Below are 26,180 nucleotides of genomic sequence, written 5' to 3'. Positions count from 1 at the left end.
AAACTTACTGCACGAAACAAATATTCAAACTAGAATGCGCTAATCTAAACTGTGTGCTGTGTACTAGCAAAAAATTAAAACTTAGTGGCGCGACGGAGTTTCTGGCGACAGGGAAATTAACACTAGGAAGCCGCCCAGCACAAGGGTATTCACAAGACTTACGCAAAAACGAAAACTACAAGTAATTTTCTAACCAGTAGTCTACACAGTAAAATATACACGTTCAGCTCACTTCTTTGCAGAGGCACGTGAACAAAAACCAAAGAGTAAATTAATTTACAGTTTATCAGACAAGTGCTGCTACTTCTCTGCTGCGCTTCCTCTCGGCTCGGCGGCTGCTGCTACACATTTACTACTCAAAATACATTTGTCTATGAGTGACCTACAGGATAACGCCGAAAGCTGCACGAGGCTGTTCACAGGTGATGCTGTTGTATGCAAAAGCACTTCTACACGAAAACGGAAAATTGTAGCGAAATACAGCAATACCTGTAGAGGATCGAAGCTCGACGCAGACAATGACAGTTGGTCCTCAACGGAAACAATCGTAACTTATTGCACGCAAATAGGAGGAAATTCCCCTTATCGGTTGAGTACATGATTGTCGATAACTCGTGAGAAAGTTGCATTTCTTGTATTCATATCTGGGAGCAACTGTACGGAGCGATTTAAAGAGGAACGACCACATAACACTAATAGTAGGAAAGGCGGGTGCATTACATCTGCAAGAGATGTAATGTGTTTAAGTGCAAATACCTAAGTTATCAATAACATATAAAGTTAATGTCGCCAACGACAAGGGTATATAGATAGGTACTGAGAAGGGTGTAATGTGTGAGTTTAGCTGGTTGAAGTTATCAGTCAGGGAGTTAAGCAGAAAGTGGTCGTGGAGGAGGTAAGGAAACGGCTGAGACTGTTGTGCTCGTGTTAAGTTGTGATCCGGTGGCCGATGGAAGAGGCGGTATATGTTACCTGTTGCCACAGTGGAAGACTCAGTCAAGCAGTAAATGAACGAATCAGCAGTCACTATAAAATGGCGGCATTCTCGTAGCCGGAAGTTAGTGTACAAGTAATTGCCTAACGCATCTGTGACGTGAGGTATCTGTTGGTAACAAGCCGTAGTCGTATAATGTCCGAGATCCCGAGTCTGAAATTAGCTGCACAGCGTTGTACGTCTTAAGATATATCTCTTTCTTCTTCTTCACTTCAAGTCTTAGCTTACTACAGTCAGCATGTACCGCATGGTACACCCAATTTTCTTTCGTCTCGACATTCATAGTTGTGTGCTGTAACCTCCCCACAAAATTTTCAATGACAATATTTAAATGTTAATGGGAATAGAGCCCAAGTGTAACAGTTCTGTCTCAGTATAAGAAAACATTTTCTAGCCCCGTAATGTGCGTAACTTAAATGAGTATACCAAATTAATTTGTTAACAAGCTCGTCAGGAATGCATAATAACCAATTGTTGCTGTCAGGATCAGAGTGGCGAAATAGAATGTCATTACGTACAGTGTAATGGTTTCTAATCGTAACATTATTCCTATCTTGCCAGAGGTGTTTAATCTCTTTCCACACGTTGTCTTTATTTTGCTTTTTTGCTATGTCCTGTAATGACGACGAAATAAAATTTTCAAATGCAACTTGTTGACTGTACATCACGCTGAAATTTGCCTTGCAGAAGTTGGTTGCGATGTCTTGCTGATTGTTACTGAGAGAACGAAATAGTGCGTCTGCTATAACATTTTGTGTTCCGGGAATGTGAACTATTGTAAAATTAAATTCCTGTAAATAAAGCTTCCATCTGCTTAGTCTGTCGTGAGTGAATTTAGCCGAAAGTAAGAATTGTATCGCTCTGTGTAGACGGTGGTGTGTCTTCCATAAAGAAAGTGCCTAAATCTCGTAAAAGCCCAAACAACACATAACGTTTCCAGTTCTGTAACAGAATAATTTCGTTCAGCAAGTGACAGAATGCGACTTGCAAATGCGATGTTTTTAATTACTTCTTCAATTTCCTGAAAAATGTGTACGCCTAAAGCGGTGTTGGAACTGTCGGTGGCAATGGAAAAATTTCCGGTAAGATCTGGGTGCGATAAAAGTGGTGCATTCAACAAAGCATGTTTCAGGTTCATAAATTCAGAATGTGCTTGCTTATACCAAGACCAAATAGTGTTTTTACCTGTAAATTGGCATAATCTAGGTGTGTCTAAAGCAGAGTGATGAATAAATTTACGGAAAAAGTTAATTAAGCCCAAAAAACTGCGTAGTTGCTTCTTCGTTGTAGGAACAGTAATGTCACGTAAGGCTTGAAGTTTCTCCGGATCAGGCGCAATGCCTTCTGCTGAAATTACGTGTCCAAGAAATTTTATAGCAGTTTTGCCAAAATGCGATTTACTGAGATTAACTGTGAGTCCTTGAGCGTGAAAAGTTTGCAACAGTTGTTCTAGAATCAGATTGTGTTCAGACCAGTTAGCTTCTGCGATAAGAATGCCGTCTACGTACGTCGTGATTCTGTCTTTAAGTTCTGTCGGAAGTATTGTGTTCAAACCGCGAATAAAAGCTGCAGAAGAAATAGTTAAACCGAATGGTAATTTGCAAAATTGATAACAGTCGCCAAAACAGAGAAATGCTGTTTACTTTCTGCAGTTCGGATGGAAATGAATGTGCCAAAATCCCGATTTTAAATCTAGTGTGGAATAAATAGCAGTACCGTGAAATTTCTGTAGTAGTTCCTCTAGTGTCTGTGGTCGATCTGTTTCATTAATAATTATGTCATTGATGTGACGTGAATCAAGTACGATGCGAAGTGAGCCATCTTTTTTCTTAACAATATGTAGCGGGTTTATGTACGGACTAACTGCCGGTTCAATAATTCCTTGGTCGAGCATATCTTGCAATTCTTTTTTAACTTGTTCTCTGTGGATATATGGAATTGGATAATGCTTTGCTTAAAATGTGTCGTGCTGCTTGACTTGAAATTCATACATAAAACCGGACATAGTACCAGGAATGTTGTCGAAAACTGGAGCTTGCTGTAAAAGAATTTTGTGTGGTTGCGTGCGTTCGTCGTCTGTATTTGCACTGCTTTGTTTAACTTTATCGGAAACCATCTGCATTACGTCGTAGTCAGCTTCGTCTGGAGTATTATAGTTATGAACGTACGTATCCGTGAACAATGTGGAATTACAGTCTATGTTACGTGATACGGAAATGACCTCTGTGCGATTAATTATTTGTTCTTCCGCAGATAGTGAGTGCTGAAATTCTAAAGCCAATTGTACATTTTCATCCTTTAGCATTAAATAGGAATTTTGAAAATCAATAACTGCGTCGTGTTGTACCAGAAAATTAGTACCTAAAATAACGTCTGTTGTCAATAAGGGAACAATCCAAAAATTTGAGTAAAAAGTATGACCTGCAATACAAAATGATAAATGTGTCTGTAATTTAACGTCTACTCCTTTACTCGACACTGCTCCTTTCACTTTCGTTTTGCCTAATGGTAATGTAGGATAGGTATTCTCTTTGTTACACTCGTTGAAAGTTTCTTCATTTATAACTGACATAGGTGATCCGGAGTCGATTACTGCTGAAAATTTCGATGAACCAATTTTAATTTCGATGACAGGGTGTGAAATGGTTTTTTTGAACAACTGGTCTTTCGTGCAAAAGAGTGTCTCTGATATCGTCAAAAGTAATTACATTTTCGTGAACAACATTCTGCGTGTCTAAAGTAGTGCTTGTGTTACTGGAAGATGCGACCTGTACAGCATCTAGTCAGATTCTATCTGACGTGTCATTATTTTCTGGAGGATGTTGTGGCATTTCGATTATTTGAACTGTTCTGTTATTTCTTCCTTACATATTACGCTATGGATGACACCTATTGTTTGGTTCATTCATGATAATATGTTGTTGCTGATCATTATGCTGCTCGTAAGACCGACTGTTATTATACGTACGCTGATAATTGTGCTCATTGTTTTTACGTCTGTCGTGATAGTCATTCCTATACGGTGCACTGCGATAGGAATTGAAATACTGTCTTTTCTGTACGTAGTTATTTCTTTGCTGATGTGCGTTACTATTTGTTGTAGCTGAGACTATACGTGCACGCGGTGAAACATAAAAGTTTGGTTGACCTTGTAGACTGCATTGTTGGTTACGTATGGTAAGCGGCTGACTTTCATGCTGTTGTGGTGAAAAAACGTCTATTGTTACTAAAATGTGGTTGCTGTTAATTTTACACATACTGATGATTAAAATTTTATCTGATATTGAAATTACGGCGGTAGTTGTCATTACGGGAGTGCCTAAAGAGAACTGTCACTTTCGGTAAAAATTTGTCGCATCGGGTTTTCATTACATGTTTCTTAATTCTAGATAGAGCAATAGTTAAAGAGCTGTTTTGATAGATATAAAGGATAGTAGAAGAAAAGGCAGCAGTGCAGAAAACTAAAGATGAAACAGCACTACTACAGCTCGGGGCCCTATGCACGTTACGGCACATATTCATTAAAGCGTAATGAATCCCCTGAGGTCAATTACGCGCTGCAAATAAATTTCAGCTTTTGTATTACAGGCAATGGCGATAAAAATTCAGAAATAAATTGCTGTATCCATGCTAATTGTAGTTTCTTCATTACAGGCAATGCTATCGAAAGTACAAAAATAAATCGACGTAACCAGTTCAAAGCGTGTACCTGTGTTCTGTCATTATTAAATTCTTTAAATTTTCTCACTAATTGAAAATATTTGTAATCAAAATTATCGTCTCTGTATGATGGAACAGGTTCAGGATTGTAAGAGAATCTATTTGTCTGTGCCTGTTCGGAATCTAAGTTGCGTAGCTTTTCAGATTTTACGTCGCGTAGCTTTTCGGATTTTAAGTCGCGTAGTCTCTGTAAATTGCTTAAGTTACACTGGCTGTGTGAATGCGACAAACGTTCGAAATGTGGCGTCTGCTGTGATGTGTTATTAACTGAAATATTTTTTATCTGTGTTACTTCCTGCTGTAAACTTGACAATTTTCTACGCAATGTGTTATTAGACGAATCGATCTCATTGATTGTCTGCTGTAAATTTTGGAATTCAGGTGTTTGGTTAAACAAAATCGGTGCAGTATCGTCTGATTTATTGTCATTATTACTTTCGATAACGTCAATACGACTGGCCAATTCATCATATTTTTCAGTCAGTATTTTTACCTGATCATCGGTTTTAGTGTCAGAGGCATTAATCTGTTTTTGCATTTTACGTGTGGTTTCGTTCAGTTTTTTAACGTCAGCTTTGACGACATCGGAATCCTGTGTTAGTTCTAATTGTTCGAGTCTGTCGGTCACTGTTTGAAAATCTGTTGTGTATGTGTCTGTTTTCGATTTAAGATCGGAAATTTCGTCACGTAATTCTGTGTTCGACTGTCTGTTGGTATTAATTTCATCGGACACTGCAGCAATATTGCTGTCCACGTATGTTTTTGTTTCCGCGAACAATTTACGTTTGTCTTCTTGTCTCTGTGCTGTGATTGTTTCCATTACTTGTCGTTTTACTTTATTCTGATCCTGTATAAATTTGCGGAACAGCGTATCACTGTTTTGTGGGTGAAGATTAAAACGTTCGTCAATTTGAGTGTTCTGTTGGTCGAATTTCGCGTCAATCTTTTCATCCATTGTGCGCGAAAGTTCTGCTATCATTGCTTTAAACTCGTCGCGTAATTGTGTAGCTTTTTCAGAGCATTGTTTACCGACTGTACTAATTTCCTCTCTAAGTGTTTCTGTTGTAGCTGTTTGCATATCACTTAATTCTTGAGCAACAGATCTAATTTCTTTGCTACTTTTCCTAGCACAAGCCTCAATTTCCTCGCGTAATTGTTCCTTAGTATCATGACATTGTGCGGCAACGGCTCTAATCTGATCACTAAGCTGCCTGGAAGTGTTGTCTAATTTTTCATTTAACTGTCTGGAATTGTTGTCTAATTTTTCATTAAAGTGTTGTTTGAGATTTTCGTTATCTTGTTTGTTCTGTTCTCTAAGTTGTCTGAAATCTTCACTCTGTTGTCTGACCTGTTCACTAAGTTGTTGTTTGAAATCTTCTTTAAGGCTGTCTTGTTTTTCATTAAAGTGTTTGTTCTGTTCAAGAATTTGTAACAATAATGCCGTCGTTTGATCCAAGCCAAAATTAGCATTTCTATTCTCTGTGCTGTTTAACGGTGGATCTGGAATTGTCTCGCTTTCTGTAACCATTTGGTTATTCTGAGATTTACAAAAAGGTTTACCAGTCAAATGTACACTGTCAGTCACTATTTCGGAATTAAATGAATCCGTCGTACTTTCAGTACACTGTCCATTTTCATTAGAAAAATTTGTCTGTACGTTACTTGAATTTTTCAAACCGGGTGTGTTAAGCTGGGCAGCCCTCATTACAATAGAGCGCCCCGCGTCATCAATTGTCGTCAAATTAACCGAGGACACAATTGAATTCGTCTGTTCATCACTAAGATCAAAATTAACATTGGTGGTCGGTACATACTGATTGTCACTAAATGGAGGATTGTCATCATTACATTGCGTGTCACAATTACTATCGGTCAAGTTGTTTAATTCGGTTATTTCACTCATTATGCCTCGCGATGCACTATTAATAGTCTTTGGCGGCATTTTTACACTAGTCACAATTATTCATAAATGAAACAAAGACAATACAAAAAGCAACAAACACAGATACAACAGAGCAACGAATTGCCGATGATCTGAGGAAAGAAAGACATAAAATTAGTAAAAGCGTTGCGCCAAATGCTAATTATATTAAGTAAATAAGAGCAGATATCTGTCTACTTTTCAGAAGATTCTCAAAGAAATACGATCCTGGTCCGGATGTCGCCAAGTGTAACCTCCCCACAAAATTTTCAATGACAATATTTAAATGTTAATGGGAATAGAGCCCAAGTGTAACCTCCCCGTAAAAATATGAAAATGAAAAGAATTGAATAGAATTGCAAATAGTGCCAAATGTTAGCTTCTCACAGTAATAAAAATCAATGATAATAAAAATGTGCAAAAATGTTAAGTCCCCACAAAATTAACGTTAAGATGAACCTGATAAATTTTATAAGGGCAGCTGCGCTGACCTTAGGCCCTGTGCAATAATTAACCTAAAAAATTGATTCTGCGAGGAAAATAATAGGAAATATTGTTTCAATTGGAATCATTCTTTTCTTAAAAACAATTGCTTTGAAAACAAAATTATTATTAGGGCATTTCTTGAACAAATTAATTACAATTAATATACATTACATTATCAGATGTGCGCAATGCTGCTTCATTACCTTATTTAACAATATACCTCGTCCCGAACCTTGACCATAGACTCATGTCGACGCCCGCCGACTCCTCACACACAACTCCGACTCGCAAGTGCTAACTCGCAACTGAACTACATGCTCTCGCGACTCGCTACGTACAACTACTGAACTCTCGCGCGGTCAAGCGCAGACTAGCAACGATAAATAACTCTCTGGTCAGAGATTCTGTCATGCCTCGCCATCGCTGCTACTGAATACAAACGTGTTTCAGTGCGTTTCTTAGAGTGAATCTTACATTGACTCTCATATGTAACACTGAGGCAGCCGTCATCTTATACAAGACATTAGCGTCCCACCCCTCCCCCGCTTGACATTTGATTAATTTAGGGTAAGTGTTTGTATACAAAATTGAATAAATTAAAATTTGTGGGCTATAGTGTTGTTTAGCACCACAGAGACCAAAAAAATTTTCTTTCTCTATTACTTCGTTCTTAACGATAAGTTCTGAGGTTTCTGGATCTGTCTCTGTAAGTGACATTAGGTCTGTTCCCTTCGAGGACATTTTGGTGTTGTATTATTTATATGGAGCACATGTTGTAGGTCAGTAGAGTAAGAATTATTGAGATTCCCTGGGATATCATGCTATGGACACCTGGGATCTGTTAGGTTGAAAGGCGTCTACTGGGGTACACTTGTACGTGGCGCCCGAATATTGTAATGATACTAATGTATACTAAAATGAAACTGTTATATTATAAACGAAGTACGTCTCTAATGAGCTCTGTAAAGCGGGTCGCTGACTGTGCACGATCTCAGAGCCAAAGATAAGGCTTCTGGTCTGAGACTGTTGTGTTGGAGTAAGGGAACTGTCTATGAGCGAAAGAGGATGGAGTAGGCAGTTTTGTGGTGTGCTCTGTGAAGCCACCAAGTGTTAGATTATAATGTACGAATGACGAGTACATATATTATTTGAAACACAGATGTGGAAGCAGAAGCAAGGTAAAGATGTTAAATATTTAGACTTTTTGCCAGAGCGTCAAAGTAGATGAGTTGCCTGATAATTTGCAGTTGTTGAGTAACCCCAGAATGTACGTAAAGAGATTATATTTAAGGGCTAGTTAGATACTGACTTTTTGATGCTTATGACATTTGTTAACAGAGGTCTACGTAATTTGATGATCTGTCTTTATGCTGTTTTGGTGTTCTAAGTTAATACTTGCTGCATAAATCTCATCATTTAGTAAAAAGGATGTAATTTTTCTGAGTAATGTGATTTCAATTGTCAGATGTTATCGAAAGTCAAACTTAACTTCGAATACAATTTCGCTACTGGAAATGTCAATGTTAGTAATTCACCCAAATCAATATGTTTTTCAAATACATTGGATTTTTCGTAAACGTTTTCATTTATCAGCCAAAAGAATTTCATGTACATTTCAAAATAATACGACCTGCTATGCACTCCGCTGAGACTGTATCTAGTATATTTTATTCTTCTTCATGAGAGACCAGAACATGTCGCGATCCACCGTTGATGCTTTAGAAGTGAGACAATTTATATATCTGTTATGTGCACAGGGACCAAAGTTACTAGTTTCCAACAGGGCCAGAGGATTCAGTGCCTAGGAGACTGAATGTATTTTGCACTGACTGTATTTCTTTATTGGTACTTGGAGCTGCCTTGCTCAATCAGTTTGTATGAAGGTTTTTTATAATAATAATGCAAAGTAAGTATACCTCTTGCAATTACAAAACTAAACGATAAATCCCGTTTTGTATGCTTTCCGAGTTTAGGATTTCATTCAATGTCTTACAAAGAAGATATTTTAAAGAACGTTTCAATTTCATCATAGAATGCAAACGAGATTTTTTAAAGAACGTTGCAAGGTACCCAACTTTTTCCCCGGTCTGCAGAGGACATCTTCAGGTAGAAGTGGATGGAGGAGGGGGAGAGGAAGGAGGGATTAGGATGTCGCAGGTTCGATGTCGATCCGTAGCACCTGGTGCTCACCATTGGCCTACGTTAAATTGCTCATCGCCTGCTGCAACGTGGAGGGAGCCCACGAGAGATATGGGCCCTGCAACGAACTTATGACGTCACACAAGTCGGCTTGTCTGTTCCGTGCAGGGCCACAGGAAATTCATATGTAATTGAAAAGGTACCCACTATAGGTCTTAACTTCGTCGTGTGCCATCGACAGCTTGCATGCGTTGTAAGTAGCGTGAATAAAAGGACGCTATGTGCAAGAAGCATGAAGCGCCCTTTGAATGTATCCTGATAGCTAAAAGACCCACGCGCACTTTGAATAAGAAAATGCTATTTGACACTGAAATCAATATAAAAGATAGGGTCGCCACCAACTCTAGCCACACGACAAAGAAGAGGTAGCACTGAGTCGGAAAATTACTTAATTTATTAATAAGAAAAACTCACAAAAGAACATTCATTGTAAAGTCATTGATAAAGAATGGGATGTAGTTATTAATATGATCCAGGCATTCTTCCCGTGAATCAAATATTGAGTAAAGTAAATAGGTCGTGAACACCATGCGTAAGTGCAGCCTGCAGCAAGATTCGTGAAAAGACGATCTATTCCAGAGCATTTGTTTCAGATAAAAAAAGGGACACTAATCACTACACCTGTCCACATGGAAACGCTATAGGTGGGCCAACAAGGAAAACTACAAGGTAAATGGCGAAGGTAACGGCGACGTAACATCGGTACACAAGATAAGATTGAAGGCAAAATTATTTATTCCTTAAAACATTGATGTAGTGCATCTATAGACTGCTGTTGCATGCTAACTATGTACAATTGCGTGTGAAATACTATACGTTTCATAACAGACTCGCGTGCCCACTCGGTCCGCGGAGACAACTTCTATGGACCGTGGCCAAATTTTAATCACATGAGACAAAGAAAATCCACAAATACACAAAAATTACCAAGATCTGGAAAAGATTAGAAGCATACACACACAGTTGTAGGCACATAAACATTCACACTGAACCGAGGGCACTTCAACATATGCAACTCCTTTGTGCTGCGTTCCTCTCACGGATCAAAGTCAAGACTGCATTGGGAATCAAACTGAAAGTCTACAAAAGCCTTGCATTCCCTGCTGCAACCCAGCAAGTAGATCTTTATAAGACGAAATTCGAGACCAAAAGCTAAAAGCTCCCCTCTCTGTGTGACAACGCGCCACGCGGTCAGTCCAGCTCACCCTTCTTCGACTGGAGCACAGCTGTGTACGCTTCCCGTACAGGCGGCAGACTGCCTCCCGCTTCTCCAGCCTCTTCCACGCTCCGCGTGGACCGGAAAACCCCAGGATGCCATTTCCGCCACCAACCTAACGCAGGTGGATTTCTCACAAGTAGCGGAAACCTCTTTGCCGACTTGACCACTACGAGAGTTGGCAATGAAAGGTGGGTACAGGACCCTTTCATCACCCCAAACGTCCCGGAGAAGACTGTGCCGCGAATTTTCTCGCCATGCTAGGAGATTCGCCAACAGTCTTCGAAACAAACATACCCTAACGAGTAAGAATTGCAACAGTAAACAGCAGCACAAAGGAGTTGATTAATCTCTTATATCCAAGTGAGCTTTATCTGACCTTAGTCAATAATTGTGACCTCATGCGGTCCGCAAAGCAAACAGAACAAATTAAATTAAGCGTGATATACTACGCTAACATCATGTCATCTGACCTACTACGACCACAACCATGAGATATTATTTTAAAATTGCTTTAACCAACTATCAAAAGTTAACATAGAGACATAGGTGAACAGGTACATAATATATATAAATACACTCCTGGAAATGGAAAAAAGAACACACTGACACCGGTGTGTCAGACCCACCATACTTGCTCCGGACACTGCGAGAGGGCTGTACAAGCAATGATCACACGCACGGCACAGCGGACACACCAGGAACCGCGGTGTTGGCCGTCGAATGGCGCTAGCTGCGCAGCATTTGTGCACCGCCGCCGTCAGTGTCAGCCAGTTTGCCGTGGCATACGGAGCTCCATCGCAGTCTTTAACACTGGTAGCATGCCGCGACAGCGTGGACGTGAACCGTATGTGCAGTTGACGGACTTTGAGCGAGGGCGTATAGTGGGCATGCGGGTGGCCGGGTGGACGTACCGCCGAATTGCTCAACACGTGGGGCGTGAGGTCTCCACAGTACATCGATGTTGTCGCCAGTGGTCGGCGGAAGGTGCACGTGCCCGTCGACCTGGGACCGGACCGCAGCGACGCACGGATGCACGCCAAGACCGTAGGATCCTACGCAGTGCCGTAGGGGACCGCACCGCCACTTCCCAGCAAATGAGGGACACTGTTGCTCCTGGGGTATCGGCGAGGACCATTCGCAACCGTCTCCATGAAGCTGGGCAACGGTCCCGCACACCGTTAGGCCGTCTTCCGCTCACGCCCCAACATTGTGCAGCCCGCCTCCAGTGGTGTCGCGACAGGCGTGAATGGAGGGACGAATGGAGACGTGTCGTCTTCAGCGATGAGAGTCGCTTCTGCCTTGGTGCCAATGATGGTCGTATGCGTGTTTGGCGCCGTGCAGGCGAGCGCCACAATCAGGACTGCATACGACCGAGGCACACAGGGCCAACACCCGGCATCATGGTGTGGGGAGCGATCTCCTACACTGGCCGTACACCACTGGTGATCGTCGAGGGGACACTGAATAGTGCACGGCACATCCAAACCGTCATCGAACCCATCGTTCTACCATTCCTAGACCGGCAAGGGAACTTGCTGTTCCAACAGGACAATGCACGTCCGCATGTATCCCGTGCCACCCAACGTGCTCTAGAAGGTGTAAGTCAACTACCCTGGCCAGCAAGATCTCCGGATCTGTCCCCCATTGAGCATGTTTGGGACTGGATGAAGCGTCGTCTCACGCGGTCTGCACGTCCAGCACGAACGCTGGTCCAACTGAGGCGCCAGGTGGAAATGGCATGGCAAGCCGTTCCACAGGACTACATCCAGCATCTGTACGATCGTCTCCATGGGAGAATAGCAGCCTGCATTGCTGCGAAAGGTGGATATACACTGTACTAGTGCCGACATTGTGCATGCTCTGTTGCCTGTGTCTATGTGCCTGTGGTTCTGTCAGTGTGATCATGTGATGTATCTGACCCCAGGAATGTGTCAATAAAGTTTCCCCATCCTGGGACAATGAATTCACGGTGTTCTTATTTCAATTTCCAGGAGTGTATATAAACAAATACAATGATGCAAAATCATTATCACGAACCAAAGCAGTATCATCTGGTGCTGACATATATAAAAACATGCAAGTGAAAGTGCAAAATACAATATTCACAACAAATACAGTGATAAAAAATCATTAATGAACACAGTGGTATGACAGCCGGTAAATAATCACCTATGGAAAATAAGACATGAGTACAAAAACACATCCAGAAATCAACTCGTTGACACGCTGTCATTTTTCAGTTTCGCCACATGGTTGTTTCACTGGGTATTCTCTTTAGGTGCTGGGGTGGGCGCCTCTTCTAAAGGCGACTTGGAGGATAAGCTACTAGGGGACCACAACACTGAACTGGGGAGTTCGCAGCGGCGTTGATTGTAACGTCCGTTGTAACCCAGGTTGTTCATCCTAGACAGCACCCCGCGACGTTGCCTCGTGCCCGTTTCCACCCTCTGCGTCCATACTGTGGGATGGTTCGGCGTTGCAGATTTGCAGGACATCGCCACTTGTGGGCCCTGCCTCATCATCGAGAAGGCGGCTTGGCGGTCGTCGTCCGTGTGTTGTGGAGGAATGTGTTTTACCGACACACGCCCCCGTCTCCTGTCGTGTAATGGGGAGACACGCGCTCTTCTGCGTCGCATCGAGGTCGACGTAAACTCGTGCGGGTGTCGGGCTTGAGACCCGCTTATCACCTCTTTGCACCGTCTCAGCTGATGCGTCAGTGGTGGGACCCGCGTCCCTCCGGGCAGTGGGCGTTACCTCACCGCAGCAGCCGTCTGGACTAGCGGCGCTCAGGGATCGGCGGCCTCGCTTGGTGTGCGTCATACTTTCCCTTTCGCTTGTCAGATGACTAGCGCATGGGGTGGAACGCCGGCCATCAGCTGGCGCTGCCGTGGTGACACGCCTGCGGGCTCCGGTGTGAGCCTGCGGCTGGGGGAAGACCAGCATCCCCTCCCCTCTGACGGGGAAACAGCTGTGACCGCTCGCCGCATCACTGCTTCGCCGTTGATACCAGGGTTCGGCAACGCCTGTCGGTGGACCAAGCCCTGTGCTTTCTGATGCGGAGGCTCCCTAGGCGGCCTTGCACCCACTTAAGAACTGCGCTCACAGGGATCGTTACAAAATATCATGTGTACAGATTACCACAAAATCTTCGGAGTTTCTCACTCCTGATCAATACATGGAATAGTGCCCAAAATTAACTTGACAAAAAGGGCCTTCTTAACATTATTAATAAAAAAAATGAAGAAAATTAAATAACCAATATTCAAACAAACAAAAAATCCTTTTTATAAAATATAGTTCCAGCATTACATCTGCTGTCAATCATTCAGGGTAGATCTTGTACAAGGTTTGGTCAGAATTTGGATAGGATTTGGCGCCGCTGCTAGCTACAGACACAAAACTCTACCTGCTCCTAACTACGCTCTCACACACAATCTACACAGCTCGTACTAGTCACCATCACCATATAGCCCGACTACAATTCCCACATATAAACAAAATATTCCTTTCAACACCAATACCCATATCGTTGTTCATTGACTGCTCCTCCAAGGTTTGCAGAACATGTTTGCTGATCTGTGAAAAATTTCCGAGACTTCTTTTCTATGGACATTGCATAATAAAAGTTATGATTAATGAGACACAGAAGGTTCATTCAAGTCACATCTGGAATGGTAAATGTTTGAAGATCTATTCATCAGACTAATGCAAAAGGTCAGTGGGCATAAAATGAAAATAAAAATCATCCTATCATATTAGCAAACACATAAACACTTCGTCCTATAAGTACATAAAAAAATACTGTCAAAAGAAATCCATTGTCCAGGGACATGAGTACCCAACTTACTGCTATCATAAGATACTCATAATGATTACACACTTACTCACCACATGTCCCCAGGGGTCCTCACCTACCGTCATGTTATTTTAGCTTGGAGGTAGTCGCATTGATTCTCTATTAAATATCAAGCTGCTTGAGTTTATAAGCTGTTTCCATATACATCTTCTGGGGTTTCACACCCTGGTGTCCTCAACCGTACCTAGTAGTATGTGACGGCAAGTTACACTTTCCAAATATCTTATAAGATGGCAACTCTGAAAATCAAACACTATTAATCTCCGTTCATACACAAGTCCTTCGCCTACAAGTCACCAAGTTGCTTCATTAACATCGCAGTACATTTGAAAAATCTCACTGAATCATGCTCACCTAAGGGGAATAAGAACACTAAAACTGCAATTTATCATCAAGAATTACCTTACGACCATTGACTCGCCACGCCAACACACCCGATACGTTTTTAGTCATCAAATAACGAAAGCCATCTTACTGTAATAGGAAACGCTTCATATGAGCCTCATGATCATTCACATTCAGACGTTTTGAAGCTGCACAACACTACTCCTTTCTGCTGAGATGAAGAAATAACTACACACATATTGGGGGACCATTTACAATTCATAGAAAATATAAACTTTAATTTCAATCACACCAGAGTGAATCAAAACATTGGAAAATATACACTGTAATTTTACGAAACAGAGGCGACTGGGTTTACCGCGGGCACACCAATACTGTGGCCTTCCGTCAACAAATCTTCCCTAATATCGTCTTCCTTTATTCAAATGCACATCAATATCTTCAATAGCACGGGTCCTCATTAAGTTGCGCCAACCGAGTCATCCAATAGTCATTGATCCCTTTGATTAGGGGCATTTGTCGGATTGTGCCGCGGGTTTGCGGGACGAATTTCAACACCCACTGGCGGACCACCCGTACTGTTTACAGCACCCCTGTTGTTGCTTCTTCCATAATTATTCTGTGGTCGGTCACGACTACCGTTCCTAGGTCCGCTATAATTACTCCAATATCTCTGCTCATAACCATATCTTCTAAACTCCCGGGGGTGTCTTTGATTTACTCTCGGCGAATGATGACGATTGGCATCGTTCGTTCTGCGCGCGTTCCGTGAAGAATCGCGACGCTGCCAACGCTCGCGCGCCCTGTAACTCTGAGGCGACCCGTTACGTCTGGAGTGCCACCTGTCTCTACGGCTGCGGCTTCGCTCGCGCGGCCGCTGCTCGTAGGCGCTCTGACCGTAATTTTTGCGTGGTGCCATTCGCATCGCACTCAAGCTCTAAAAGGAAATTGCGAAACCCCTCTACGTCATCCTTACATCGTCCTGCAAGGATAACGTGCCGCAACTGCATTCGAAACTTTCCCAGGCAAATACGAATAATTTCTGCAGGTCCATAAGGATCGTCAAGATGTTCATTCGCCTGCAGCATGTGCTCGAACATCTGCACAGGGCTGGAGAATTTTGACCTGTTTAACTCTGGTAGCATAATGAGTCCGTGTTTTACACGACTTTGCGCTGCCACTGACCAATATATCGACAGGAAGTGTTGACGAAACTCCCCAACAGTGTAGCAATTGCGTGCAATTGATCTCATCCGCGCCGCTGGCTCACCTTCGAGGTAGCCGCACATATACTCTATTTTGTGCGCACTGGGCCACGTAGGAGGGAGGGAGAACTCGAACTGCTGTAACCAGGCCCGCGGGTGAATCCCCGTAGCCGAGTTACGGAAGACTTCAAACTTCCTCACGGGCAGAAAATGTTTAAAGTCAAATTCGTGAGTTTCCCTTGGCGAACGTTCCTGAGGGGATCCGCGCCGTTCCCATCTGGTACGAGATCCGTGATCATGACGATGATCAAATTCGCCATCGTTCCCGGAATCATCGTCGGAATAATGGCCCTTTCGTTCATTTCTTTCAACTTCATGGGCCTTCAACCCTTTTAGGTGAAGTTCTAAACGGGCCATGCGCTCACATATTCCCTCGGTAACCCCTCTTTGTTGTATTTTTATTTCACACTGTCCACGCGGACATTTCGTTATCGACCGTATTTCGTCTGCATCCGCTGATGACGAGGTAATCGTTTCCCTATTATTGTCAGACTTACGCGCCACTGCGTCTGAGATCCTGGCTATTTCTTCTCGCATCTCTCGGTGGGCCGTGTCTTGTTTTGTTTGCGTAAGCCCTTGCTCTCGCCTGGCTGAGGGTTTCTACCTGCGCGCTAAGGTGGACCGGGCACTTAGCTGCAGTGTCCTCTATTCGAGACACAAGAGCCGCTTGTTCACTCTGGCATTGTTCTGCTTGTATACGTATATTCCCAGCGAACCTTTCTTCTTGCTCCATCACCTGCTTGCTAATGACTTGGTGCCCCTCTTCTAAGGCGGAGATGCGTTGGTCAATGACCGCCAGTTTCTCCCCAACACCCTGTACTATTTCACTAGTCAATCTTTTATTAGCTTCCTCGATATGTCTCCTATTTTCTTCTGCTTGTTTTTTATTCACTTCCTCGATATGTCTCCTATTACTGTCTAGTAATTGTCGTAGCATAGCCGGTAATGAATTTGCATCTATCGAATGATTCGAAATCACTGCGGCGGGCTCAGGATGGACAACACTTGTACTTGTGTTTTCGGCGTTTCGTTCCTGGTCGGACTCGACGTTTTGACCTCGCCCTTGTTCAGGGTTATTGTCTGGCAGGTTTTTCCGATCGCGGCTCCCTGAACAGCTACGCGTCTCCATCATAGGGATAGTTCCTCCGTGCTCCAAAATACAACAGGAATAATGCCAAAGTCTCCTAATGGACTCACAGTCCCCACAAAGCACCCAAGATTTACTATATGACACCGATACACGCCACAGCACAAGAGTCAACCCACACTTGTAACACAATTGAATACTAAATCACAATATCTATACAGTAATACATATACAAGATAAAACATGTAAGAAAATGCACCCCTATATCATAAATTCACGTAAATTCTGTATCACAGAAAGACAATATACCAATTAGCACATCCAACCGAAAATAACTAATCCTCACTGCGCATCAGAAGATCTCTGGTTTACCGAAATCCGTGAGCAGGGTAAGCCATGTGTAAGTAGCGTGAATAAATGGACGCTATGTGGAAGAAGCATGAAGCGCCCTTTGAATGTATCCTGATAGCTAAAAGACCCACGTGCACTTTGAATAAGAAAATGCTATTTTACACTGAAATCAATATAAAAGGTAGGGTCGCCACCAACTCTAGCCACACGACAAAGAAGAGGTAGCACTGAGTCGGAAAATTACTTAATTTATTAATAAGAAAAACTCACAAAAGAACATTCATTGTAAAGTCATTGATAAAGAATGGGATGTAGTTATTAATATGATCCAGGCATTCTTCCCGTGAATCAAATATTGAGTAAAGTAAATAGGTCGTGAACACCATGCGTAAGTGCAGCCTGCAGCAAGATTCGTGAACACACGATATATTCCACAGCATTTGTTTCAGATAAAAAAAGGGACACTAATCACTACACCTGTCCACATGGAAACGCTATAGGTGGGCCAACAAGGAAAACTACAAGGTAAATGGCGAAGGTAACGGCGACGTAACATCGGTACACAAGATAAGATTGAAGGCAAAATTATTTATTCCTTAAAACATTGATGTAGTGCATCTATAGACTGCTGTTGCATGCTAACTATGTACAATTGCGTGTGAAATACTATACGTTTCATAACAGACTCGCGTGCCCACTCGGTCCGCGGAGACAACTTCTATGGACCGTGGCCAAATTTTAATCACATGAGACAAAGAAAATCCACAAATACACAAAAATTACCAAGATCTGGAAAAGATTAGAAGCATACACACACAGTTGTAGGCACATAAACATTCACACTGAACCGAGGGCACTTCAACATATGCAACTCCTTTGTGCTGCGTTCCTCTCACGGATCAAAGTCAAGACTGCATTGGGAATCAAACTGAAAGTCTACAAAAGCCTTGCATTCCCTGCTGCAACCCAGCAAGTAGATCTTTATAAGACGAAATTCGAGACCAAAAGCTAAAAGCTCCCCTCTCTATGTGACAACGCGAGACGCGGTCAGTCCAACTCGCCCTTCTTCGACTGGAGCACAGTTGTGTACGCTTTCCGTACAGGCGGCAGACTGCCTCCCGCTTCTCCAGCCTCTTCCACGCTCCGCGTGGACCGGAAAACCCCAGGATGCCATTTCCGCCACCAACCTAACGCAGGTGGATTTCTCACAAGTAGCGGAAACCTCTTTGCCGACTTGACCACTACGAGAGTTGGCAATGAAAGGTGGCTACAGGACCCTTTCAGCGTTTAAACGCGTAGTCAAGAATTACTTGCTCCGCGCCAGAGACTTCTGCTGGCACTCGTAAGCCTGCAGTGCCACGTGCTGTGACGTACGCACCACGACCTATCCCCCTTGTGGGCTTCGGACGCGGAAATGTGATGTCAAGTGAGTTTCGAATCCGCACGCGGTTGGATAGCTTGCGCTTGTTGACATTATCGTCGTTCTCGTCTCACTGCGTGAGGCCTGTGCGTTTCTTTAGAACCGGCTGCCAGATACTGCTGAGCTTTACGCTTCCTTCCTTTCGGTTAGGTTATTGGGCATACTAAACAATCTAAACCGGCTCTCTACACAATCTGCGGCATAATAGCCCTGAGTATTTTAATGATTTTAGTGTTCTGGCTGCGAAAATTTGCAGTTTGCAGTGAGATTAGAACAGTCTTAAGCGAAGCGATGCTACTTACGTACATAGTCGCCATTAAATAGAATCGTCGTGGCTACAGATGAAGAAAATCAGACAACACTGCATCAAGTGCTGCTACTTTCACACCGCTAACATGATGCTGTCAAGGAGAAATCGTTGTGAGTTAATTCACGTCCCCCAAATTCTTCCTATGTCACACCTTTACATGCCTTTTCCGTTATTTACGCGATAACGTTCGAGGGAACTACGTGACGAATGGTTTTTCAAGCTTGGTTTCCCTCATCCATCAGCTCCATCTCAGAGATTTCTTCAAACGTGAAATTGAAAAGTTACTACATAAATGAGTGAACCATAGACAGTTGTAGAGAATATGTTATTGGCGGTAAAAAAAATTATGCCTTTATAAACGAGAGAGGCCACCAGGAACATGTGTTCACTGGCGAACAGTAGACAACGCGACAAAAGGTCAAAACGGATCAGTCGTCACCTGAAAGTTAATTGTTAGTAATGCTAGTACACCATCTGTACCTCAGCCAAAGAGATTTAGGCTGTTAAAGTGGTGTTAGGCAAGCAGTTCTCATGCTCAGGCGACGTTCAGCTAAATGGGTTAATTTTGAGAGCACTCAAATTGTGAATCTTCGACACACTGCTCATATTTTCGGCGAACTGTTACGTTAGCTGCACGTGCCAGTGATACTACGGTGCTGGTTGTCGATGATCGGAGGAATACTCTCACACCTGTAAACAAGGTTCAGAACGTCCACGTAGCGAGTCGTATGCAAAGATCGCCAGAGTCTGATAACGCCAGAAGTATACTTCAAGGTATCCACTTTACAGATTCAAGTAGCTACAGTGGTAAATGCGGAAACGTATGTCGTCGAGAGTCGATTTCTTTCAGCAACCAATCGCAGCTCTTGTTTGACCTCTACTGACAAGACAGAATCGTCGTGTACAGCACAAGTGACGCCGTGATAGGACGAACTGGAGCGTGAAACGGTACACAGCTCTGTTTAGCAATGAGAGAAGTCTAGCCACGATTGTTTTTACGTATAGGGTAGGCCAAGAGAGTGACATATTCTAGAGTTTACTGGCTCACGGCTCAAAGATCAAAATACTACCATTGTAGCGTCGGATTCCATTACATGCAAATCTCTTTCGGATTTGGAATTTGTGAACAAAACATTTGCCATACTTCGTACGTTCAGAATGTCGTTTTACGATAGGAAGTTGATGTGGTATTCCAATCGGATAATCCAGACTGCGTGCCGCCATTGCCTCAGCTCTGGCCGCAGTTCAAGTTGTCACACTCTTTTTTTCTTCAGTGTAGAAAAAGATAGATTGCTACTTACCGTAAAGAAGACACGTCAAGTTGCAGACTGGCACGATTAAAAGAGTGTCTTTTAATCGTGCCTGTAGAAACTTGACGTGTCTTCTTTACGGCAATTAGCAATCTATCTTTTCCTACATTGATGATATTCCTACCTGGAATTTCCATTTTTCGACACTCTTTTTTCTGTAAGTTTAATACAGACTAAATTGGACAACAAATTAAATGTGTTGCACATTACTTTCCCTCCAGAACGTATATAAAGAGCACATCTACAGCTTGTAACTAGTCGGATCTATTAAATAATATCATATACTTGAGCAGTTGTATTTTGTTCTCCCAAGTGTTGTTGACGACAGGAAGTGTATTAAGCGATACTGATTTCTTTCATTAACGTAATGTAATATTATAATTATCACTAACATTATCGGTAACTCGTATTCTGGCTATGTTACACCACTGTAGGTTACATTAATTTCGAGACCGAGTATGACAATAAAACATATTTCATTTTAGAATCAATGTCCTTTAAGCAAGAGAAATTATGTGTTATACATCTTAAAGATGAAATTTTGGACAATGTTGTTAACACGAACGAATAAAGTAGACTTGGTTATGCTGACACACTGCTACCAGGTTTTGCAAGTGACAAAATGTCCATCAAGTTATTTGTATATTAAAATTACCCATCGTTAGGGAAGTGCATGGCTTTATCATAATATGAGTTTTCCTTTGACTTTGTAAATGAATGTTGCTGGACAAGATATTGCGTATTTATCTATCTCTAAGGAAATTTTAGTACGTTAGTATAATTTAGAATATAAACTTGCTATTTTCACATTTCATTAATATCAAGTAAATATCGTTAAACATAGTTGGTACGCTATTACCAGGGCTAGTACCAAAATCAAAACACGTTTCATAAAATTTTGTCTGCACGTAAATTCTTGGCTTTTAAAGCGATTAACAAATATTGTACCGACACGTAATGATCTGCTTCATTGTAAAAGCCATATTGTGAAAAATGAGTGGTGCAGAAAATTACGTATATAAAAAATTACATTTTTCACTTAGTGAAGTAATTCTGTTTAGTAGGCCTTTGGCCTGAAGGCCATACAGTGGTAAATAAGCAGTTAGTCGAATAACAGTTGAATGTAGTTACTACACAGTATGTTAGACATTTCTTTAAATAAACTTGTGGTGTTAAAATAGCAGATAATGATAAAGATATGCATAATTTCAATAAAATAAGAATAGTGCATTACTTAGCGCAAATTTTTGGACTCTACGTTGATTTTAGTAACTTATAAAATATAACATGAATCTAAAACAATTGAAAAATACGGTTCCATACCCGAAACTGTATCTAAACTTAACGCTAACATATCCAGGAATAAAAAAGGTAATTACTATTGTTTGTTGTGAGACAAATCAGTGAGAAGTGATGAAATATTTTTCTTTAGTTCATTTCATTGTAACTCACCACTTCTTGGAGTAAAAGTAACTAAATCGTTTTGAGAGCCATCGCATTCACTTAAGTGCCATTTTCTGCTGAACAATTTCGTATCGATAATAGGATGGGTGGCAGTGTTAAAATAGCACAACTTTTCGGGGAATGTTGCTCTCGTCATTTTTTGCCGATGTGTCGAGATATTCGGATGCCTGAATATCCGGAATATCTCGACACTTCCCAGAAAACTTGTGAGTATGAGATACTTCGAAACGTTGAGGTATTTTAACAATGCCACTCTTCTGGAAACCCGTGAGCTTTTCAGCAATGGTATACGCTAGGAACGTTTACATTCACACAAAATTCACATCGGTTGAGGATGAGGATAGTACCAGGTGTAGAGCCCGTCCGGTTAGCCGTGCGGTCTAATGCACTGCTTTCCGGGTGGGAAGGCGTGCCAGCCTCCGGCACGAATCCGCCCGGGGGATTAGTGTCGAGGTCCGGTCCGGTGGTTCTTAAGGCGATTTTCCATCTGCCTCGCCGAATGCGGGCTGGTTCCCCTTATTCCGCCTCAGTTACACTATGTCGGTGATTGCCGCGCAGTCTCCACGTACGCATACACCATAATTACTCTACCATGGAAACATAGGGGTGTCACTCGTCTGGTGTGAGACTTTCCCAGTGGGGTCCACTGGGGGCCGAACCGCACAATAACCCTAGGTTCGGTGTGGGTGGCGGTGGGGTGAGTGGACTGCTTTAGCCTGTTGTGGGATTGTCTACCACTGAGGGCTACGGAGGGGACGAAGCCTCCTCGTCGTTTCTAGGTCCGCACTTCAATACAATACAATACAATACCAGGTGTTGAAGTATGAAGCCGGAATTTCCCTACAGATGGTGCAAGCTGTCAGTGTAAGGCCCGTGAGACTGTGTCTGCAGCGCCATCTGCTTCCTCTAACGTCTGACGAAGAACGTCAGTACACAGTAACCCAAGTTACACACATGAGAATGTGTTTCAAACTCCTAAACATATCAAGTTCTGTGCGTACGAACTACAATGTGCGGATAGCATTGGTTTTCTGTTATCATTTGAAAAAAAAAAACTGCTACAGAATCGTATCGAATGCTTGTCGAAGCTTCCGGCGAACATGCTCTTGGAAAAACACAGTGTTTCGAGTGGTTCAAAAAATTCAAAAGTGGTGATTTTGACGTGAGAAACGGCGAGCGCGGAAAACCACCGAAAAAGTTCGAAGACAAGGAATTGCAGGCCTTATTGGATGAAGATGATTCTCAAATTCAACGGGAACTCGCGGAACAACTGAATGTGACGCAGAAAGCCGTTTCTCTTCGGTTGAAAGCTATGGGAAAGGTGCAAAAAGTAGGAAAATGGGTTCCGCATGAACTGAATGAAAGACAGCAAGCAAATCGAAAAACCACTTGTGAAATGCCGTGCACCAGATACAAAAGGAAGTCGTTTATCCATCGAATAATGACAGGTGATGAAAAATGCATATATTTTGAGAATCCGAACGTCGTAAATCATGGGTGAATCCAGGCAAACCATCGACATCCACTGCAAGACCAAATCACTTTGGCAAGAAGACAATGCTCTGTGTTTGGTGGGATCAGAAGGTGTCAGCTATTATGAGCTGCTAAAAGTTAGTGAAATCGTTAACACTGATCGCTACAAACAGCAAATGATCGATTTCAATCGAGCATTACGTGAAAAACGAACGGAATATGGAAAAAGACAACACAGAGTCATATTGCTCCATGATAATGCCCCATCACACACAGCAAAACAGGTCAGGGAAAAGATCGAGGTGTACAGTTGGGAAATACTAGGGTGTGCGGCTTAGTCTCCAGACTGGGGTCCATCAGGTTATCATTGATTTGCGTAGCTGGGACACGGTCTCGCTGAACAATGCTTCAATTCGTATAATAATGTACGAAAATGACTCTCTGACTGATTTCCTTCAAAAGAAGAATTTTTTATTTATTTATTTATTTATTTATTTATTTATTTTTTTTTTTTTTGGCGTGGCGTTCATAGCAAGCCGGAGAGTGCGGGAGAGATGCATAAATACCAATGGAGATTCCAGAATGAGATTTTCACTCTGCAGCGGAGTGTGCGGCGCTGATATGAAACTTCCCGGCAGATTAAAACTGTGTGCCGGACCGAGACTCGGCCTCGGAACCTTTGCCTTTCGCGGGCGAGTGCTCTACCAGCTGAGCTATCCAAGCACGACTCACGCCCCGTCCTCATAGCTTCACTTCTGCCAGTATCTCGTCTCCTACCTTCCAAACTTTACAGAAGCTCTCCTGTGAACCTTGCAGAACTAGCGCTCTTGAAAGAAAGGATGTTGTGGAGACATGGCTTAGCCACAGCCTGGGGATGTTCCCAGAATGAGATTTTCACTATGCAGCGAAATGTACGCAGATATGAAACTTCTTGGCAGATTAAAACTGTGAGCCGGACCGTGACTCCAACTCGGGACCTTTGCCCTTCGCGGGCAGGTGCTCCACCATCTGAGCTACCCAAGCACGACTCACGCCCCGTCCTCATAGCTTTACTTCGACGACGGGGCGTGAGTCGTGCTTGGGTAGGTCAGATGGTAGAGCAGTTGCCAGCAAAAGGCAAAGGTCCCGAGTTCGAGTCTCGGTCCGGCACACAGTTTTAATCTGCCGGGAAGTTTCAGCAATGGAGAGTATTTTGAGTAAAATATTGTTTATCAGTTTCAGAACACACGTCTAATTATTGCAACCAAATTCCGACTTCATACTTTTACACCAGATACAAACTGAGGGATATAACCGTAAAAATTAATGCTAGAACCTACATTCGTGTCACGTAGCCCAGCTACACAGCAATATTGCATCGCTAATGTCGGTGTGACCTTCTGTGGCACCCGGAACCGAAGCGTCGATTTCACGACGGGGAGTGATCCGTCACGGTGACCTCGATGCCGGCCCACGCGCATCGGGAACGTCTTGGAAGCCCGGTGCGTGGGAAGGCGCAGTGCGTAGGTCGCATTACGCACCGCCGCCGCCGGCGTCGCGCACGACAGGGCGGCCATGTCTGGTGCGCCGTCATCGCCTGACGCAGCGGAACGCAGTAATAATTCAAGCTCCGAAATGTCTATCGCATCAAAGGCGTGACGTGTCCGCTACTTACTAGGGTGGGACAGGGCCGCGGCTGGAATTACGTCTCGCGCAAGCTATCATTTGCCTCGGAACTTCATTGATTCGTGCGGCAGTTCCACTCGGGCTGCCCATTACAGAAATTGGAGTGTCTGTGGTTACAATCTACGACGCCACCGCGCAGACAGAAGAGTGTTTCTGATTGATACGGGCCTCTCCCAGCTCGTTTCTTGACTGTTGTTACAAGTGAAAGGAGAGGAAAGCTCAGCGCCGACTAACGATTATTATTGCTGCTTGCGTGTGCAAACCTCGTTCTCTATTGTGATGTAACACCGACGGGGAAAATGTCGAAGTATGCTACAGTGACTCCCGCCCGGTCTACACTGCTCTTAGCTAGCACCGTGAGTGCGGTCCATAAAATATTTCTTTTGCGTTGGGATATGTATACACTTGGAACATTGAGATGCAAGGGCGTATCCTCATTCTGAACAGAGGAGGGTAAAAGGGGCAGGGGGCTGTGGGGCAGTGGTTGGAGTGGGCGGAACACTTCAAATAATTTCGCTGTGAATGGGAAAATGACTTTTAGATTTCACGACAAATCGTTCTGGACACAGTTGCTACTGGTCGGTATCCTCTAAGTATTCCACCTTACTCCAGACTGATAATGAACTGGTACGTCTCTGCCTGGACGGCGGGGAAAGATGCGAGTTCAGAATGTGAAGATCAATTTTAGGGCTCCGTACCTCAGTCAGTAAGAACGGAACTCCTATACACTGAAGTACCAAAGAAACTGGTATAGGCATGCGTATTCAAAGACAGAGATATCTAAACAGGCAGAATACGGCGCTGCGATTGGCAACGCCTATATAAGACGAAAAGTGTCTGGCTGAAAATAACATCGCAGCCTCAAGGAATCTAAGGTTAAAAACTTGACTCATTATTACAAAGCTCCCTTGTACAAATAGGATGAAGTCAGCAATGTATGCTACACTGTATCATTGTATGAGCACTGACAAAAAACCACAGCTTAGAAAATGTTCAAGAGGTGAATGCTCACGGTATTCTTACAACAGGAGTGTTGCACTAGGTGAAACACCATGCCCCCATACAGATAATGTTCACACTCCTCTTCGCACGGAT

Source organism: Schistocerca piceifrons, chromosome 4, assembly GCF_021461385.2.
Source record: "Schistocerca piceifrons isolate TAMUIC-IGC-003096 chromosome 4, iqSchPice1.1, whole genome shotgun sequence".
Lineage (NCBI taxonomy): Eukaryota > Metazoa > Arthropoda > Insecta > Orthoptera > Acrididae > Schistocerca > Schistocerca piceifrons.
The sequence above is the reverse complement of the archived record's forward strand: the minus strand, read 5'-3'. Positions refer to the sequence as shown.